The sequence below is a fragment of the Saccopteryx leptura genome, chromosome 5, assembly GCF_036850995.1.
Source record: "Saccopteryx leptura isolate mSacLep1 chromosome 5, mSacLep1_pri_phased_curated, whole genome shotgun sequence".
Lineage (NCBI taxonomy): Eukaryota > Metazoa > Chordata > Mammalia > Chiroptera > Emballonuridae > Saccopteryx > Saccopteryx leptura.
Window position 1 is genome coordinate 213,756,171 of NC_089507.1, and position 20,495 is coordinate 213,776,665.

Sequence of the window (20,495 nt, forward strand, 5' to 3'; positions counted from 1 at the left end):
GAGCAACGCCCCTCCTGAGCAGCACCTACAGCGCTTCCCACGAGGACCATAGTGCTGACGCTGGCTTGGGGGACCCTACTCACAGGGCTACGCTGGCTCAGCGTGAAGACGGAGATGCCAGACCCCGAAATCCACCCCTTAGCAATCTCCTTTTCTATATTAAGTATCTTTTCTTAGAATAAGCTTCTTTACCTTTTGGGGGAGTATTTTTTTTAAAATGTGTTGAAAAATTTGGTGTGTCTGTTCAAAAGAAAATATGGACTAAGTAAAAAAATGTTGCTCACAGCTGCAGGCTTCCTTCCCATGGTCCTCTGAAGACGTGCCCATAGACACAGGTTAGAACTCCAGTTCTCCTGCGTAAGTGGCTTTCAGGAAGATTGATTCAAATAAAAATGTATTTTCAACCATTATTCCCTGTGGGCTGGCTCCGTGCCAGCCCCCATGCTTGGCTTTAACATCCTGTGTGTCCAGTAGCTTGTAGTCCGATGAGACAGTCAGAGCCAGAGGAAATAGACAGATCATTACAAACCGTATTCCGGGGAAAAGCTGGAACTAGCAGGGTGGCCACTCCAGACAAAGGCTGGGTAATGTTTCTGAGAAGGGACACTTGAGCTGAGCCAGGAGGGGAGGAGAAGTTGGCTTTGGGTGTATTCAGAGGAAGGGTGTGCCCGACAGAGGGAATGGCAAGGACGAAGGCCCTGAGGTGGGGAAGGGCTGGGCGGTGGAGGGGAGAGGAAGACGGGTGTGGCTGGAGCTATTGGGTGAGAAGTCTCTCGCTGCCCCTCTGCCCTGTAGACCCCGCGGCTCCCGGCCATGGTGCCCAGGAGGCTGCAGCTGATCCCCGGGGCCAAACCGAAGGCTGTGCAGGCTTTTGCAGACCAGCATCTGCAGGTAGCCATCGTTGTTGGGGGTGACCCGACTGCTTCAGCATCCTACCCGGGCTTTAAGGCAGCTCCAGGTCCCCAGCCACAAGCAGAGGTTCTCAATCTCCAGAGGGCAGCAGAATGGGTGGGGAGCATAAAGTGTGGATTTCTGCACCCGGTTAAGTCAGGTCTGCGGTGGGCTGCTTTAGTCCATTCTTTTGGGTGTCAGTCTTCTGAAGAAGAGGGTTCATTATTCATTTAGTCACTCATCTATCCCAGTCTTTGTGTGTGTGTATATATTATATGTAACAATCATAGAGGACTACAGGTTAGAACTTTAACCCAAAGACAAACGGTCCTTAAAAAATGGGGTTAGGGTGCTCGCTTCGGCAGCACATATACTAAAATTGAAACAATACAGAGAAGATTAGCATGGCCCCTGCGCAAGGATGACACGCAAATTCGTGAAGCGTTCCATATTTAAAAAAAAAATGGGGTTAGGATGGGGGTGAAGTGGGGTCTCTTTCTGAATGGAATGTTGGGTTTGACAAAGGTTGACGAAGGCGCCTCTTCTGAGTCCTGGGGTGGCCTGTGCTGGAGGAAGGGAATCAAGGGAAAGCTGGAGTTCTGGGAGGCCCTGCAGTGTCTCAGGGGGATGTGGGTGGTGCTTGCAAAAATACAGATTCCCGGGCCACTCCTGAGCAATTGAGTCAGAATCTCTGGAGGTGGGACGGGAATAAACTTCTGGACAATTCTGCGGTACGGAGTGCACAAGGACCACTTATTTGCCACTAGAATGGTCATACCAGTTAACTCGTTAGAGTGCTCAGGGGGCAGTCTAAGTGCTTTGCTTGGAATCTCTTCTTTATTTTTTCTGTGACAGAGACACAGAGAGAGAGAGAGATACAGAGAGAGGGACAAATAGGGATAGACAGGCAGGAAGGGAGAGAGATGAGAAGCATCAATTCTTCGTTGCGACTCCTTAGTTCAGGTGTTGGGAATCTATGGCTCACAAGCCAGATGTGGCTCTTTTGATGGCTGCATCTGGCTCGCAGACAAATCTGTTTTTTTGCATTTTTTTTGCATTTTTCCAAAGCTGGACACGGGGAGACAGACAGACTCCCGCATGCGCCCGACCGGGATCCACCCGGCACGCCCACCAGGGGGCAATACTCTGCCCCTCTGGGGCGTCGCTATGTTGAATCCAGAGCCATTCTAGCACCTGAGGCAGAGGCCACAGAGCCATCCTCAGCGCCTGGGCCATCTTTGCTCCAATGGAGCCTTGGCTGAGGGAGGGGAAGAGAGAGACAGAGAGGAAGGAGAGGGGGAGGGGTGGAGAAGTAGATGAGCGCTTCTCCTGTGTGCCCTGGCCGGGAATCAAACCTGGGACTCCTGCATGCCAGGCCGATGCTCTACCACTGAGCCAACCGACCAGGGCCAAATCTTTAATAATACAGTGTGTCCGTAAAGTCATGGTGCCCTTTTGACCGGTCACAGGAAAACAACAAAAGATGATAGAAATGTGAAATCTGCACCAAATAAAAAGAAAACCCTCCCAGTTTCTGTAGGATGATGTGCAGCATATGTGCATGCACAGATGATGATGTAACACTGTGTATACAACAGAGCAGCCCACGGCCATGCCAGTCAAGATGTGGATGGTACAGAGGAAAGTTCAGTGTGTTCTATGGCTTGCTAAATACGAATCCGTGACCAAAATGCAACATGAATATTGGCAAGTTTATAACAAAGCGCCACCACATAGGAATAACATTTCTTGGTGGGATAAGCAGTTGAAGGAAATCGGCAGTTTGGTGGAGAAACCCTGTTCTGGTAGGCCATCAGTCAGTGACGAGTCTGTAGAGGCTATACAGGATAGCTACTTAAGGAGCCCTAAAAAATATGGGCATGAGCCCACATTGAACTGCACTGAATAGGTATGAAAGTGGGAGAGTTTTCCTTTTATTTGGTGCAGATTTCACATTTCTATCATCTTTTGTTGCTTTCCTGTGGCCTGTCAAAAGTGCACCATGACTTTACGGACACAGTGTAACGTTAAAAATATAAAATATTCTCATGTATTAAAATTCATTTCATTTCCTATCGCTCATGTTCATGGTTGCATGTGACTGGAGCCAATCACAGCTGTCCTCTAGGACAACAACAAATTTTTATTGGATAATGCATAACATACACGGTTCGTTGAATGGCTCTCACAAAATTACATTTTAAAATATGTGGCGTTCATGGCTCTCTCAGCCAAAAAGGTTCCTGACCCCTGCCTTAGTTGTTCATTGATTTCTTTCTTGTATGTGCCTTGAATGGGGGGCTATAGCTGTGTGAGTGATCTCTTGCTCAAGCCAGTGACTTTGGACTCAAACCTGTGACCATGGGGTTATGTCTATGATCTCATGGTCAAGCCAGCAACCCCACACTCAAGCTGGTGAGCATGTGCTCAAGCCGGTGACCTGAGGGCTTGAACCTGGGTCCTCTGTGTCCCAGTCTGATGCTCTATCCACTGTGCCACCACCTGGTCAGGCTGAAATATGTTATCTAATCATCCACACAGCCAGAATAGTGTGTAGATTCGCGAAAGAGCTAACCACCCTGATGCTGCACGACGATTAGAGACCCAATGATCTTAGTTGACTTCACTTATGCTCAGGGCGATTTCTGCCTTAGTCATCCCCTAAATAATTCTCTTATTTTCATTGGTCTCCAAGTGTAAATAGATTAAAAACCACTGTGTTAGATTGTCAGAATGAGTGGTGTGGAATTCAAAGGGCATTGTGTGTATGTAAATGAAAGCAATGTGTGAGTTTCCTTTACAAGGTCAAATACATCCAGGTCACCTACTCATACAAATTACTGATGACGTCAGGACCTGCTGAGGTCTAGTCCCCTGTGTACATTCCCAACAAGCAGGAGAGCTGTGGTGCATGCCCAGTGCTATGACCTGGTGGAGCAGGTTACACGTGACCTTGCTCTTTCACTCTAGGAAAACTCCAGGCCAGAGTGTTCAGGCACTTCTGAGGCTAAGTTAACCTATGCACCCACCCCCTCTTTCAGTTTAGGTCATCCTTATCGTTTGTGGCTTTTGTACCACTGCCCACAGGGCTCTATGGAAGCAGGACAGTCCACTGTGAAGAGATGCAAAAATTTTATTGTGGGAAGATGAAGTCAGCAGATGGCTTTACAGAAAAACACCCTCATACCCAGAAAAGAAGGGGAATTTTGGGATGGATCCAGGAGGCAGCAATTAACATGAAAATTTATGTAGGTGGTGGCTTGGAGTGTGGAGGGCATTTCAGAGAGGAGGCCAGCAAGCAGGACCTGTGTGAAATAATCAAGATACTCGTCAACATTATACACCCTTTTAAAGGAGGTTATAAGGCAGAGCACAGTGCCTTTCCTCTGCCCAGTTCTGAATCGCACCGGCACCGCTGTCCACTGTTCGTGGTGCTGAACCGTATTTCTCCTGGACACCCCTCCACTCCCTATTCCTGGAGAACAATTCCTCACTGTTCCTTAGTTTCCTTCTCCTCCGCCAAGATGGACCTTGCCTCTTACCTTGGCCTACGTCATGGCACAAGGCTGCAAAATGTTGCCAAATGCCCTGGTTCATCAAAAGACATCTTAATATTACATATTATTTTAATATGGGCAATCCATTCACAGTTATAAAACACTTTCTAGGCAGGATAAATGTGTCTGTGGGACTTCCATGATAGATGGCAGCCTAGATGTATTGGGGGCATAATATAAAATGTTGAAGAGTGATTAAGAGTTCTTTGTGGGGAAATGCATTTAAGGCAGAGGACACCTCCTATGCAAATATATAGAACTAGGAACCAGCCAAAATTAGCTGTTTTTTGCAACCAGCCATACTTAGCTTTGCTAGAGTTGCTATGTCCAATAAGGCTGCCACCAGCCACATGTGAATATTGAGCACCTAAATGCAGCTAGTCCACATGGAAATGTGCTGTAAGTACAAAATACACTCCAGATATCAAAGACTTGGTGCAAATATAGGATGTAAAAGGTTTTCTTAATAACTTTTATATTGATGATATGTTTACATGCTAATACTTTGGCTATATTGAGTAAGCAAAATATATCACTAAAATAAATAAATCTGCATTTTCTTTGTTAAAATTTCATTACTAAAAATCCCAAATTACATGTGTCTCATTATATTTTTTATTGCATAGCATTAATTTAGAGTAATACATAACTAAACTAATTAACCCAATGACATAGTTTCAACTATGGTGTCAGCCGCTCAGTGTTTCATGTTCCCTGTCATGGACTGTACCTTCCTGGTGGCTCACTCCATTATATCCACCCTGGTCCTCAGAAGTCACATGTACCTTCCACTGTAAGCTTATCCTTATCCCTAAGAGAAGCATGTTTCCATCCCCCATGATGCCCGTGACCAATCACATAGAGCTTCTCCCCGTTGTCTAGAGCACCAGGTCCTTTCCTACTTCTGTATGTTCGCACATGCTGTGTCCTCTGCCTTTAATGCATTTCCCCACAAAGAAACTCTTAATTGCTCTTCAACATTCAGTTTCAATTTTTTCTCCTCTTGGAAGCCCTCCTGGAAGTCTTCTGGCAGAGCTTCTGAGTCTTGCCTCTCTACGTCCATAGAACCTCAAACAGAACATTCTGCTGCACATAAAATAGCCCATTTATTTGCCTATCCCTTACTAGACAGGGTGCTCTTGAGGGCAGGGGCAGGGTGTGGTTCATCTTTGTAATCCCGGCACCTGGGATATAATGGGAAATAGAATAAAGTCCTAGTCTGCATTCTAGTTGGGGAAGGAGAAGAAATAACTAATAACATAGTAGGAGGTCAGATGCTAATGATGTGTCATGAAGGAAAACAAAGCAGGGACCAGAGTGGCAGGTGTGCCCTTTTTCTGGAAAGACCTGAGGTGGGGTCACTCGAGTAGACTGTATTCAGCACAGAATACAGTTTCAAATCAATACGTGCTAAGTGAATAATCACATCTCCTTTTACAGAGACACCCCTTTCCTTTCTTCACCAGATATCCTCCTTATGAAACTACTTTTTATAACGGAGCCCTTCCACCCTCCAGCCACAATGCTCTTCTTTCTTTGCACCCACAAGGAAAGCTCACTCCTGCCTCAGGGCTTTTGCACATGCTCGTTCTCCTGTCTGTGATGTTCTTTCCCTGGGTCTTGGTATAATTTCTTCTACCTTATTATTCAGGACTCCACTACACTTGCTCCTTTGCCTTTCTCCTCCGCCACCCCAGTCATGCTGTCTCTCACGTCCTTCTATGTTGTTACCTTCATCATTCCATCACCTTATGGAATGGAGTGGACCCTGCATTTAACTCCTAGTTCATTGTGAGTATGCACAATGAGGATACGAGTTCCAGGGGAGAAGAGTCTTTGTGTTGCTTATGGTTATATCCCTAGAGTCTAACACATTGTAGACACTTCCCTGAAATTTTATGAATGAAAGGAGGAATGAAACATTTACAATGACTCTAATGCCCAAGATCACTGAAGGCATAAAAATATGTCTGTGGTCTCTCACCTGATTGGTACCAACGCGGCTCCTGTGCTGTGAGGATATCTAGGCGGAGACATTGTACGTGCCTGGCAAAAGATCTAGAACACAAGACAGACACCTTAGACCGTGGGGGCGAAGAAGGATGAGAGAGGCAAAGGAGTTTCCCCTGCTGGATCTGGGGACAGAGTGAGGTCAGAAAACTGGTCAGAGGCTTGGAGACCAGAGGTAGAAGTTTCTTTTCTGTCACCAGCTGACTTCAATTATTTCACTGACAGTTCTGAGCCTCAGCTTCCTCACCCATAAACCAGGAACGACTTCTCCCACCCCGAGCTAATCCCCTAAGAGCTTGCGCCCTAAAACGAGACAGTGGAGGAGGTTGGCCCTAAAGCAGCCAGATTCTCTGTTTACCAGGAGCCCTCTCCAGAGTTGCAGCTGTGATGGGCAGAGCAAGGGTGTTGGCCCTGCCGCCCAGTCCCATGTGCTCGGACTGACGCTGTGCACCGAGCTTTGAGAGCTTCAACACGCATCCAGATGACCTGCTTCAAGCTTCCCACCCTATAAGCAAGGAGCTCCCTGTCAATGGAGGTATGCCAGCCACGGCCAGGATATTGCCTGCTGGAAAAGTCATCTAAAGGAACGTTAGAAACTCTAGCATCCAGCCCGTGATAGGATTAGTGAAAATTCAATGAATGAAATAAGAGTCTTTTTAACCCGGCAACGCTATTGGTTCTCAGATTCCTGCTGGGGGCTGAGCTGTGGAGATTCCACCTTGCACAACTCGCTGGGGGTCTGGCAGACGTAGAAACTTCGGGTACTGGGCGGTAGGGACGGCTGAAGGAGACAGTGCTTTCCTGGGCTGAGACCAGACCAATATTCTCCTCCTAACGCAGCATCGTACATTTTAAGAGGAGAGTCAAGGGCATCTTGGACACCTTTTCTTCCACACACACACACCCCAGGGAAGCTTCTGTTTATATTTCATCTTTTTAGGCTTTGAGGGCCAGGAGACAATGGAAACCCGCACGTACTTAGCTCGTGGTAGGGCTCAGAGGGTTTAAACCTGTCCAAGCGCACAGCACCCCACACCCCAGAAATGGGAGCTGAGTTTGTTAGGATTGCGGCTGTTACAGACCCTACTTTCTCTGCAGGGCAGGAAGGAGTTTTCGTAGCGGGAGTAGTGTCAGGATGAGGGAAGGGATGACGATGGATGGAAGGGTAAAAGGGTGGGAGGAGTGTGAACTTTCTCCCACCCCTTCCCTCTGGCCTCACTTACTCAATATTTCATTAGTCAGGCGGGGTCTCATGTGCTGGAGCCACAGGTTAAGGAAGGAACATATCTGCAAGACAAGGAAATACACGAGTCAGGGAGAGGACTCAGCTCATGAAGCCTGCACAGGGTCATCCAGGCAGGTCCTTCTTCTAAACCAGGCCATCCCTCCTAGGGAACAAGCAGGAAAGAGGGGGTTGGGGAGCAGACTGCCCTGGGGTCCCATGTCAGCTGGGCCATTTGGCATTTTCCTCACTTGAGTAAGCCTCTGACCCTCCCCCCAGAACTTCTTCTTAAATCTGGGGAAACACTGGGAAATGGGGACAGTATTACTACCTAGAGTATGAGACTGTTTGGAGAAGGAGACAAGCAAATTCACGTAAGATGCTTAGCACCGGGCCTGTGTGCCTTAGTGAATGTCAGCTCTTCATTTTATAATTGCTTATACTTATTTATAGCTAGGGAAACCGAGTCTTGGATGGCCTCCTTAGCTGACGTCCAGTCTCACAGAGGCTGATTCCTTCTCGGAAGATCTCCTTTCAGTTTAAGAGAATCCAACACAACAAGATCCGACTCCAGACTCAGAGACTGAAGTGCATAGTCTGGGTTGGCACACTCACTCTTTCGGCCAAGCTCTTTTTGAAGAAGTGTCCCATGTGGCGCTCCACCTCTTTAGCAACAGGTCTTGGTGCCGAGGGGTCTCTAAATGCAGAATGGATGAGGTTGTAGAATAGATTAATTTCACCCACGCTCTTCTTCCTTCACGTTGCCCCTTGTCTCAGTTGACCCCAAACAGCTTAGATTTTAGCCTTTATCCCTTGTTTGCACAGAGCTCTAACCCAGCCTCGGCCCTTTGCTCTCATCTACCTCTTAATAGCTCCTAAAATTGACCTTATAGTTCAAATCACCCGTGCCCTCATCACTGGCCCCTCCTCCCCTCTCTGTGCTCTTTTGCTTGTCATCTGCAATGATTTCTTCAGCTTTGACCACCCTTCCAGGTCCAGCCCACTGGCTTTATCCAGGCTGCTCTACTCAGCTCTGACTTCCTTCTTTTCTGGACACATTATCATTTCTTTGATGAGCTAATGCTCTGCTAGAACTTATCTCCCAGCCTCACGGTCATGCCTTCATGGAAAAGGAGAGTATCATGTCCTTCTTCAGTTGGGGGAGATAAGAAAGAAGCAGGAAGTAGCCATGTAAAGTGGTCTTTGGGGTCCTGAAGTCTTCCCCAGTCCTTGATAGATCAGAGTTAATCTAAGTTCCAGGCAAAGGGTTTGTGTCTTTATTGTATAAAAAGCTTGCACATAACTCAGTTGATCTACCTCTTCCAGCCTAAGCTCTCAGATTTCCCACAAAGGAAGGACTCATGTTCTTCAACATATCAGAAGACATGTGAAGACTATACTTTCAGGAATCATTTCTATAGTTTGTCAGAAGACATGAGAGCCATAGTCTACAGAGTTTTCCCTGGGGAAGGTGACTGTGGGTCAAGGATGCCTTCTCTGGCTTGGTTCTCAGTGTGTCTGTACAAGACAAGAGTACATTACCAGACCAGGAAGGGCTCAGAAAGGATTCCACACCTGCTCTTTCCTGAAACAGTGAGCAACAGGGAATGGAGCAAACTGAAGAATTCATGAATAAGATAGACAGGGTATAAAATAGATTGGCAATGATGTTGGATTCAGTTAATTGTAGAGATCATCCTAAATAAAAAAAAAACTTATATAAGAAGATTGTAGGCCATGGGCAGTTGGCTCAGTGGTAGAGCATTGGCCTGGTGTGCAGGAGCCCCAGGTTTGACTCCCGGCCAGGGCACACAGGAGAAGCGCCCATCTGCTTCTCCACCCCTCCCCTTCTATGTCTCTCTCTTCCCCTCCTGCAGCCAAGGCTCCATTGGAGCAAAGATGGCCTGGGCAATGAGGATGGCTCTGTGGCCTCTGCCTCAGGTGCTAGAATGGCTCTGGATGCAACAGAGCCACGCCCCAGATGGGCAGAGCATCGCCCCCTGGTGGGCATGCCGGGTGGATCCCGGTCGGGCGCATGCGGGAGTCTGTCTGACTGTCTCCTCATTTCTAGTTTCGGAAAAATGCAAAAAAACAAAAAAAAAAAAACAAAAAAAAGAAAAAGAAGATTGTAAAAAGGATTTATAAATTTCAGAGAAAGCACTAACACTCTTGTTAATAAAAGGGCAAATTTTTGAAGATAGTTACTCTATAAAGATAACATCACAGACTAAAACAAATGACTGATGAGATGACATTTTTGCTCTATTGAAAGTTTAAAAAAATGAAAACAATGGCATCTGTGAAATTTTCTACACAAAATGTGTGAAAATGGGAACAATTCGTACTGGTTGGGCATGTGATGCAACTGACCGGTGCCTGCTAGAATCACGTCACTGAGTTCAGTTGCATTGGTGAGGTATCCGGTAAGTGATTTGGAATGCTCAAAATTGTTATGTATCTTAACAGTTTAAAGTTGCAGAACTGGTAATACTTTTGAAATAATTTTAGAAACCTACAATAAGGAGATAATTTCTATTTTTGGAAAACCCTTCTATACCAAAAGATTTAGGATTGTTTATAAGAACAAAAAAATAAAAATAAATAAAAAATCAGAAATAACCTAGTATCAACCCATCATCACCTGAGCCTGCTTCCTTTGTTCTCATGGCCATTCAGTGAACCTCTTTCCACGTCAGTGAGCTTATTATCTTTACAACAAGCAAATTATTTTTAAGTGAACATAGAGTTCTATTTCTAAGATGCACATCCCTGTATACACAAAAGGGTAATTTCAAAAAGTACTGCTCTGTGGGTGACATCATTGGGCAAAGCCTCACTGTGGGCTTCATCATAACCAGCTGGACCCAGAGAGAGAGGAAGGCAGAGAACTCACATATTTTCAGGTACGATCTCTAGGGTCCCGGGTACGAGCCTACAATTTCTCAAGCTAAGTCGTGGTGTGCCGTCTTCTGAGGTCTCCAAGTGCAGATCGACTTCTACTTCTGCCCGCACGAGAAATGTGAAGGGCCCAAACATCGGGATCCTGTGGGAGGGAAGAGTTAGAGCTCAGAACCTCAGAGGTCACAGCACCCCCAATTTCGTCTAGAATAAAGGTTCCCCGTGTGTGCCTAGGACCCTCCAAAGGACTCTGTTGAGATAATTTCCTTATTTTTCAAAAGAGGTGATTCAAGATTGGAGAATAGGAACGGATTTTTCCAAGTCATGCATCCAGCAAGCGGTTAAACCAGGGACATCAGCCTTCAGAGTATACGACTAATACCTACTACGTCTGGCTCAGGGGACAGTTGATGCTCAGTATGGTGGCTTATGAAAAGTGACATGGCCCTGGCCGGTTGGCTCAGTGGTAGAGCGTCGGCCTAGCGTGCGGAGGACCCGGGTTGGATTCCCGGCCAGGGCACACAGGAGAAGCGCCCATTTGCTTCTCCACCCCTCCGCCGCGCTTTCCCTCTCTGTCTCTCTCTTCCCCTCCCGCAGCCAAGGCTCCATTGGAGCAAAGATGGCCCGGGCGCTGGGGATGGCTCTGTGGCCTCTGCCCCAGGCGCTAGAGTGGCTCTGGTCGCAACATGGCGACGCCCAAGATGGGCAGAGCATCGCCCCCTGGTGGGCAGAGCATCGCCCCTGGTGGGCGTGCCGGGTGGATCCCGGTTGGGCGCATGCAGGAGTCTGTCTGACTGTCTCTCCCTGTTTCCAGCTTCAGAAAAAAAAAAAAAAAAAGAAAAGTGACAGACTGTGACAATGGAAAGTACTGTTGCAGAGGTCCCCAACCCCATTGCCATGAGGTCCAGGCTTGACGTGGAAATGAATGAATGAATAGACCAGGGCTTGGTTTCGAGGGAAGAGGCAAGTCAGTGATAAACTGAAGGAGGTCTGTCCTCTCTGAATGTACATTCTGCAGACCAGACAAAACACGCCTGTGGGCAATCTCTCAGCATCTCTAAGCATTGGGGCCACGGAGCGTTGGGGTCTAGAGCAGATTCTGTGCTTAAGTCATACTCAATAGGAGTCAAAATTCTCATTTTCGAACAAATGAAAGACGGGGCTTTCTGAGTGAAGCAGGGAAAGAAAACCTGAAGAACACCCCCTGTTCTTGCTAGAGGGGCCCCAGATTGGAAGCAGGCAAGCATCCTGCGGACTCCTGACTCTCCACGCAGAGTCATACCGGCCCGGGGAGGGTAGGCGCTGCTCCAGCCACACAGCGAGTCTTGCTGAGATGGCCCCGGGTGCCTGTGAGTTATGGTTGCTTCCTGTACCCCGTGCACCTGTGCCAAAGTGGGTAGAGCCGTGCACGACACCTGTAGCTGTTACTTACCTCACCGATAGGGTAAATTCTGGTCCTATCCTTAACTTGGCGTCCTTGCTATCCTGGGAGTTCTCGAGGGTGAGGTCTACAATGAGTACATTTCTCGCCTGGAGCCTGAGTGAAGAGATAACAATACAAGGGAAGGCTGTGGCCCCAGAGGCTGGTGACCAGACGTTGTGCAAGGCAGGTGTCCTGCAAGGCAGAAGCTGAGTGTATACAAGGACCGTTACTCCCTCAGTAGCCACAATATTTGTCGCACAGCTACTATGCGATAAGCACTGGGAACATAGCAAAAGGAAGCGCTTGTTTTAATGCACCTTAGAATGACCACGTCTAGCCCTTTGGCCAGTATCAAGCACACTGGAGTAATGAGTGAATAAATAATAAGTAAACGACTTAAAGCCACAGACAGCACATGCTTGGGAATAGTGTATATGTGTAAAATGAGAAACCCAGTAAATTGATGCCTATGGGATGTAGGCTGGTTGGTCTGTGAAAAACTGGGTGATAAAGAGTGACATAGGGAAGAGTAGAATTTTAGACAGGGGAGTCAGGGAAGGCTTCTCATAGGCAGTGACTTTGGAAAGAGTCATGGAGCAAGTGAAGGTACAAGTCATGAGGATGGCTAGGGAAAGATGGGTCCAAGGAGAAGACAGAGTAAGTGCAAAGGCCCTGAGGCTGAAACTTGGCTGGCATGTTTAAGGAACGGAATAGGCTCAGTGCGGCTGGTGGGCAGTGGGTTGGGGAGAATAGTAGGAGAACAGATGACAGAGGTAGTTGGTTGGGCCAGATCTCATGGAGCCTTGTGGTCCAATTGTAAGGACCTTGGGCTTGGTTCTGAGAGCCAGTAGAATAGTTGGAAATTCAAAGAGGTACAAATCCCAGTGGAACAGAGTGGAGGAAGAATGGGTTTAAAGGGGAGCAGGGGGCTCTGGGTCATTCAGTGAAGGGGTGGTGTGGTTCTGACCAGAGACGGTGGAGAAAGCTGTCTGAGGCCTGGGTGTGTTTTGAAGGTGGACAGACAGGGTTTCCCGGACGCATGAATGTGGGTGTGAGAGGAAGAGGGGAGCCACGGTCCACATCAAGGTTTAGGGCCGGAGCATATGGATGCCATTAGCTAAGCCGATCCGGGTTGGGGAAGGACGAGGTGGCGGTCGGGGTGAAGGTGGGAGTCAGCCCTTGAGTCTTGGATGTCCGTGTTCTGGTGTTCAGAGAGCACCGATTATAATCACCACATTAGCTCTGTGGAGGTTGCTGTTCATGTTACAACTGATTGGGAGCATACTGAGCGCAAGGAGCTGTGTCAGCACTTTACACGTGTTATTTCATTTATTACTCACAGCAGTCCTCTGGGATTCCTCCCTTTCACAGAGGCGCAGGGAGGGGAAGAGACCCGAGGGGCTGACCCAGCTGACGGGCAGCCATCCTTTCCCCAACAAAGAGCCTGAGCCCCTCCCTGTCTTCCCTGCTGCTCACCTGCTGCCTCCGCCCCCAATGGGAATTTCTCCCGACCAGTGGCTGTCTGGCCATCTGAGCAGGAGGGACTGTTAGGGAAGGGCCTCTGCAGTGTCAGGCAATGTGGGGGGAGCTCTAACACCCCCACAGAACCAGGACCGGCTGGGCCTGGGGCAGAGTGATCAGAGAGCGCTCACGCATATCGTCTGTTTCCGTTGGTGAAACTCGAACCAAACTTCATGGATTTTATTTTGTTGCTGAGGAACTCCTTCAATGATCCTCCTACGTTAGGGGTCTCCGGGCTGGGGGGAACGCCCGCGCCTGGGGGTCCTTGGGTTAAAGTTGAGAAAGAAACATGGGCTTCAAAACCTAGTTTGACGGTCAGATGCCCCAAATTCCCGGACACGACCTTGACCTCTGAACACGTCCCACACGTGGCGCGTTTACTTCTCATTCATCAGGTCTGCCTGGCCTGCGTGGGCGCCCCAGGTTCTAGACACAGTCGTTTAGCAGATATTTATGGGGTCTCCTATGTGCAGGAGCCGTGCCAAAGGGGCGGGGCTGCGTGGGTGGAAACCGGAGGACCCTCCGCCCTCACGGAGCCGATAGGCTGGTGGTTGGTGAGGAGGCAGGAGCCCTAGGGGTGAAGATGGGGTGTGGGGGTGATGGGGTGTCACCTGGAGAGTCTCTGGGCAGAGGCCGTTTGCCAAGGGGCCTGGAAAGAAGTGTCAATGTTCTAAGCACTGCGGCTATAGCGGTGCATTCCGAGGGGCGCGCTCTGCGGAGGAGGGAAGAGCACGGGCAGGCTGAGCACCCAGAGGGCGGGCGGAGGGCACTAGTTCAGGTCGAGGAAGGTCTTTCTGCAAAATTGACGTCTTAGCCGAGACCTGAGGAAGGGAGGGCGCCCTGTGGATCGTTAGGGGAAGGCTGTTTTAAGCAGAGGGAACAGCAACTGCAAAGGTTCTAGGGAATGTTTCATGTGCTTCGGAGGCCGCGGTGGCCGGAGAGGAGTGAGTGTGGGGGAAGTGGGCATGGCCCGTCCAGGTAGGGCTGGGGTCTTGGATGGTGGATCTTAGCAGATGGAGCAGGGTACAGAGACAGAAAAGAGGGTGATCTTGGGAAGAGATTTTAATACAGTTATGTAGTGACAATCAGAATAGCAAATAATTATTGGTGTTAACTGTGTGCTGGGCACAACGCTAGTCAAAACTTAACCAGCATTGGCTCATGGCTTGGATTTCTAGGAGAGACCTATGGGTCTGACAAGGCCAGGCACGACTCAAGAGAGGACTCTCTCACCTTCGGGGACCTCGGGCAAGGACTGCTGAGCAGTGGATGGACCAAGCAGCCCGCAGAGGAGCAGGAAGAGGCCGGAGATCCTCAGCATCTTGGGTCAGGCACCTGTGGGAGGGCAGAGCAGAGAGTGTAGGTTGTGGGGGTCATCCTCTGAGAGGGTGTCCCCAGAGCATAAATCTGGGGTGGCCAGAAAACTCATGTAAGCCTGTTCTTTGGAACAAGAAAACATCATTCAGAGCCTCTACAATTTCTCATCGTGATGTCCAGCATCCAATAAAAGAATAACAAGGCATGCTAAGATAAAAGGGGAAATGGACTGAAATCTAAGAAATATTTTTAATTACGCCATCTAACAGACCCACGGGGAATTCAGATATTCCAGCACTGAGCAGGCAACAGGGCAGGCAGCCCACCAAGGATGAGAAGAGGACCTGATACCTTCAGCACTTGGGATGTGCCTTGGGGGCCCCAGGTAAGTCGAGTCAGTGTCAGGGTCAGTCTGAGATTCTCTATGGAGCTGAAGGGTTTTGGGGTGGGGTTAAACCAGGGACTCCTCTGTACGTATTCCTAACCACCCCAATTCCACTTCCATTTACAGATGGGAAACTGAGGCTCAGAGCAGGTTACGCTTTCCCTGAGACCACCCATATTTAGTGGCTAACGCCCAGCATTCCTGCCTTTCAGTTGTGTGTACTTTACCTTGTACTTTAATAAATAAAGTTACTGTGAGGATTCAACAAGCATTGTGAAAAATTGCTTAACCCAGGGCCACTAAATGGAAGCTCATTTTGGACTTGCTAGTCAATGGTTCTCTTCATCCCTCCCTGGTTCTGACAGTGCCTTTAGGGAAACGCACACACTAACAGAGCCTGAACGAGGACAGGGTGGCCAAGGGGCATTTTTGGATGCAGAGAGAGGGGTCTACACTAAACCGTTTGAACAGCCCTAATCTATGAGAAGAGTATCTACATTTATTTTAAAGAGAAGAAAATAGAAGCGTGGAGAGCTGAGGTCACCTGCCCACCCTTCCCTCTCCCTTTAAAGAACTCTTTCATTTTTGACAGCAGCAACAGGCCTAACAAAAGGCTTCTCTCCCCAACCTTCTTAGGCTGGGTCTTCATAAAGAGTTACTTAAAGTGGGCTTACTCAGCTTTTGTTTTCTTCTCCTGCTATTTTTTAATCGGATGCCAGATACGATGGCTGTGTCTCAGCAGCTATTTTATCAGCATGAGCATGAAAGCAACAACCCAGGGGTAGCAGAAGAGAAAGTTGGTGGACACCTTATGCCAGTGTATCCTTCTCCCTCCAGACATCTAGTCAGCACTGAAGCTGCTGTTTCTCGTTTTTTGTTTTTTTTGTGTATTTTTCTGAAGCTGGAAACGGGAGAGACAGTCAGACAGACTCCCGCATGCGCCCTACTGGGATCCACCCGGCATGCCCACCAGGGGCGACGCTCTGCCCACCAGGGGGCGATGCTCTGCCCCTCCGGGGCGTCACTCTGCCGCGACCAGAGCCACTCTAGCGCCTGGGGCAGAGGCCAAGGAGCCATCCTTAGCGCCCAGGCCATCTTTGCTCCAATGGAGCCTCGGCTGCGGGAGGGGAAGAGAGAGACAGAGAGGAAGGAGAAGGGGAGGGTTGGAGAAGCAGATGGGCGCTTCTTCTGTGTGTCCCGGCCGGGAATCGAACCCGGGACTTCTGCACGCCAGGCCGACGCTCTACCACTGAGCCAACCGGCCAGGGCCTGTTTCTCGTGTTTTGTGCTAGAGCCAGCACCAATTTGTCACTGGGCAATACTCACGAAAAGCTTCAGTCTGGCGTGGTGTCTGATAAAAAGGCAGGTTCAAGAGGGTCGTTGCGTTGCGCTCACCTGGATTTCTGCAGGGGACAGTGGAGGAGCTCTGGGTCTCCGTCAGTTGATTCCTGCTGGGTTCTGCAGTGGGGCTGACTTCATATATAGCGAATGACCCCACAGCCGGGGAGACGTGGCACTAAGTGATTGACAGCTGGGAAACTGATGAGAAGCTGTTCATCTTACCGTGTCCATCCCACAAATTCCAAAGCAAACATTCCCTACAGGAGACCCCAGGGATCAGGAGGTAAGGACTCACTCAAGCCGGATGTGTCAATAATGTATTTCATACTGTACCTCACGGACATCACCAGATGCAGAGGTACAGAGAACTTGGAGATCACGGAGAACGTGGGGAGATGGTGCTTGTCTCTCATTCCCTCTGTGTCCTGCTTTGAGATGGTCTCCTCATCTGTGTCATGATGGAGGGAGGCCTGGGGACACGAGTGACCAAGGAAGCCACTCTGTCTGCTGAGCATGGAGGTCAGGGAGGTGGTGTCCGGGCCTCAGTTCAGGAAGCCTTGAGTTCTCGCGGGGCTCTGCCCAGTCTCGCTGTTTGACACTGGACAGCTCCGATGCCCTTTCTGAGCCTCAGTTTCCCCATCTGAAATAATAGTGGTGATCGCTATTATCGACAGGTAGTTTCCACAAACGCTTGTGCAACCCTCCTAGCATCCCTAGGATATCAACACTATTATTAGTCTCATATTACAGACGAGGAAGGTGTGACTCAATGCCTTGGGTCTCAAGCAGGACCGTGGGGGCCTACCTCAGCCCATCTGCTCAGACCCACCTAGACCCCCCAGTTAAACTTCCTTCCCCGGGATGTGGGCCTCTCTCCTGGGCTCTGGAAGGGGACATGGGCACAGATGCCCTCTGTTCTCGAATCCTGCGTTATCAACCGTGCCATCTGTTGTCCTATGACAAGTTTTGCCTAGGGAGTAGCCAGAGCACAGGACACTCTCCAGAACCCACCAGAACCGTGTTATCCTCAGCTTCTCTTGGACTGTCACATCCCACCAACCCGATGTGGGGAATTTTCTAGTCTTAGGGCAAAAAACATTGCTTTAATACATTGTATATGTGATACTCTTGACGTATCCTGCCTATGCCCAGGGTTTTGAAAAAAAACAAAACAAATCCCAATCTTAAAAAACAAACAAGCCCACAGAAAAATTGGCTTTTTGTCCTCTGGTGTGTAGTTCTATAAATTTTAATGTACGTGTGGTATTATCACCGCCATCATAGTCGGGATGAAGAATAGTTCCATCACCCCCAAACACCCTCACGCTGTCCTCTCAGAGTCCCCCCTCCGCTCCCTTCCTGGTGAGCAGTGGTCTGTTCTGTCCCTACTGACTCGTCAAAGGTCCAGGCACCTTCCCTCCGCTCCTGCTGAAGCTGCCCCTTTATGAAGCCACAGGCGCTGCCTGTCCCATTGCCACAGGCAGGGCGAAGGCCGTGGAAGGACACGCCGTGGACATTTGAAGACAAGTGTTCCCCACATTGGTAACGTCTGTGCCTCCCCAACGCGTTTCTCAGAAATGCAGGTGGTGCCCTTTTCTCCTGACCTGACTACGATTGAGAACCTTTATCGATGGTGTTTGTGGCTCAAGAGATCCGTTTTGAAGGGCAAAGTTAGTTTTTTCCAAAGGCTCTGACCTGCCTGAGGTCTGTTCTCCAGAACCTTGGAGCAGGACGCTGGTTCTGTTCCTCAGAGCGAGGTCAGGGCCGGGGCCGAGTGGGAGGGGCTCTTCAGTGGTTTTGTTGAGGGACAGAGGGCAAAAGTGTTCACGGGGAGCTGGGTGCCCCGACTCGGATGCGAAAAGGTATTTTTGCCTAAGGCAAATTCTACTTCCCTTGGAGAGTAACCTTCCCTCCTACCTTTACAGCTGACAATAATAAAGGCTTTTTGTGGGACACGAGTGCTTTATGCCATTTCTAATAACCCTGTGGGACACGGAGGACAGTCAGCCGTCCAGGGCCACCTCTGCTAGGAAGAAGTGAATTCAGGCGGTTGCCCGAAGCTCTTTGGCTTTCGTGCTAGTAACCAGGTTCATTTTGGGACAAAGTGCTTTTCTATTTTTTTGCCTCAGTTTTCTCCCCGGGCTGTGGAGAGGGTTCAATGCGAAACAAATGTCGCACGCAGCCCAGTGCCTGGAACCGTGTCAGAACTCTGCAACGGAAGGGCGTGCAGTTACAGGGCGCAGAAAGACGGGGCCTGGAGTAACATCTGGGGCTGAATTTCTGCTTATATCACTTCTTACCCCGGACCCAAGTCCCATAACAGAGGTCCTTAGCACAGTGAGCTTTTCCAGGAGAAAACACAATGAGTCGACGACTTCGTGAACACAAAGCAGGAAACCCGAGGAGCCACCCCCAGAGCCACCCCCTGACCCCCAGAGGGGTCAGGAAGAAGGCCGACAAAAGCTGCCTTCACCAAGAGACCAGGTGACCTCACTGGAGGATGGGGCCCAGCCTTCCCATGTTTGCTCTTTGAATCATGAGCAGGAAGCACCCCACAACCTCAGGACTGTCAAGGAGAATCATTCGTGTAAACATGGGCGTGTAGGGTTGCAAATCCCCGCTGAAGCATTTCGGATTAGGGAGTCTGAATTGCAAGACAGAGACATGAGTCTGTCTTGCCCTGTTCTCATCTTTGAGATGTTGACCCTTCCTTATTTGAGCTTCTCAATCCAGCTGAATGCGTATCTCATCATTTTCCCCAGTGTGAGTACGTGTGTGTGTGTCTGTGTGTGTCTGTGTGTATGTATGTTTTGGGGAGAGACTCTCGAAGGGAATTCACAGTGGTGAAGAGTGTGGGCTCCAGGTTCGGGCTGCCTGAGTGCCTTGGTGACCTCGGGCAGGCGGCTCTCTCTGAGCCTCCGCGTCCTTATGGGTAAAATAAGGTCGTCCCTCATGGGGTTGCTGTGAGGGTCTGATGAAGGCTGAACGTCAGCTGCTTCTGACACCGAGCTTGGCACATGCCACGGGCTTCATAAGCATGTGCTTCTCTTGGTGACATGTGTGTAACTGCCCCATGATTTCTCGGCACGCTTTCCCTACCCTCAGGGGAGAGAGGGTGAGAATTCATATTTAAGAATTGAATGGTCATTAACCAAATGATTAACGAGTTAAATGATGTCTAATAACATACCGTACGGACTTGGCATAGGCTAAACATGTTGCAAGTGGCTTTTCATGTACGCTGACAAACATCTTGCATGGTAAATATGTTTATTTAGAAACAATTTTTGTTGAAGGATAATCTATAAAAGAAAATGCACCTTACTGAAGAGCTCAGGAATTGTCACAAACGGAACACCCTCCCCAGATCGGCACCCTGGTCCAGAAACAACAGAATATTACCTCTCTTGAGCCCTTCCCAGTCACCGACCCCTCCCCAGCCGTAACCAGTATCTTGACTTCTTAACAGCATAGATTCGTTTTGCTGTTCTGAGCGTCATGTGAGTGGGGCTGCGACACCAGTTGCTCTGTGTCTGGCTTCATGAGGTGTGTTAGATGATCTCTGGGACTGTGTGTAGCTGTAGGTCATATTCATCACTGTGGAGACTCTGCTGGGTGACTATCCCCCAAGATCTCTGTTTATGCATTCTTCTAAAGGGCCTTTAGGGAGCTTTTTGGGGCCATATGACCACTGCTGCTACGAGCAATCCTGTAGATGTCTCGTGGTGCCCACGCGCACGTGTTTCTGTTGCACACAAACCTTAGAGAGGCGGTGTGTGTCACATGTTGAACTTTAGGAGATGCAGCTGCCGCCCAGTGCCTCTTATGTCACATGCTTCTTCATTCCGGTTTATTCCTAAGGGTTACTTTTAGACGGGTTCTCCTGATCGGCCCCCTTACTCACCCTTTACCTTGATAAAACGGCCTTCA

At 49.1% G+C, this 20,495-nt stretch overlaps 2 protein-coding genes and 1 non-coding gene across 3 annotated transcripts in view; all 3 read left to right on the forward strand.

Annotated features, from left to right (window-relative positions):
- LOC136406650 (BPI fold-containing family B member 1-like) overlaps nt 1–20,495 on the forward strand; it is a 202,438-nt gene that overhangs the window by 77,581 nt on the left and 104,362 nt on the right. The window lies entirely within an intron of this gene.
- The window catches only part of LOC136405093 (BPI fold-containing family A member 1-like), a 228,069-nt gene that overhangs the window by 49,299 nt on the left and 158,275 nt on the right, over nt 1–20,495 (forward strand). The window lies entirely within an intron of this gene.
- LOC136407265 (U6 spliceosomal RNA) lies at nt 1,241–1,347 on the forward strand. The gene has a single exon (XR_010751822.1). It is a non-coding gene; the product is annotated as a U6 spliceosomal RNA (small nuclear RNA).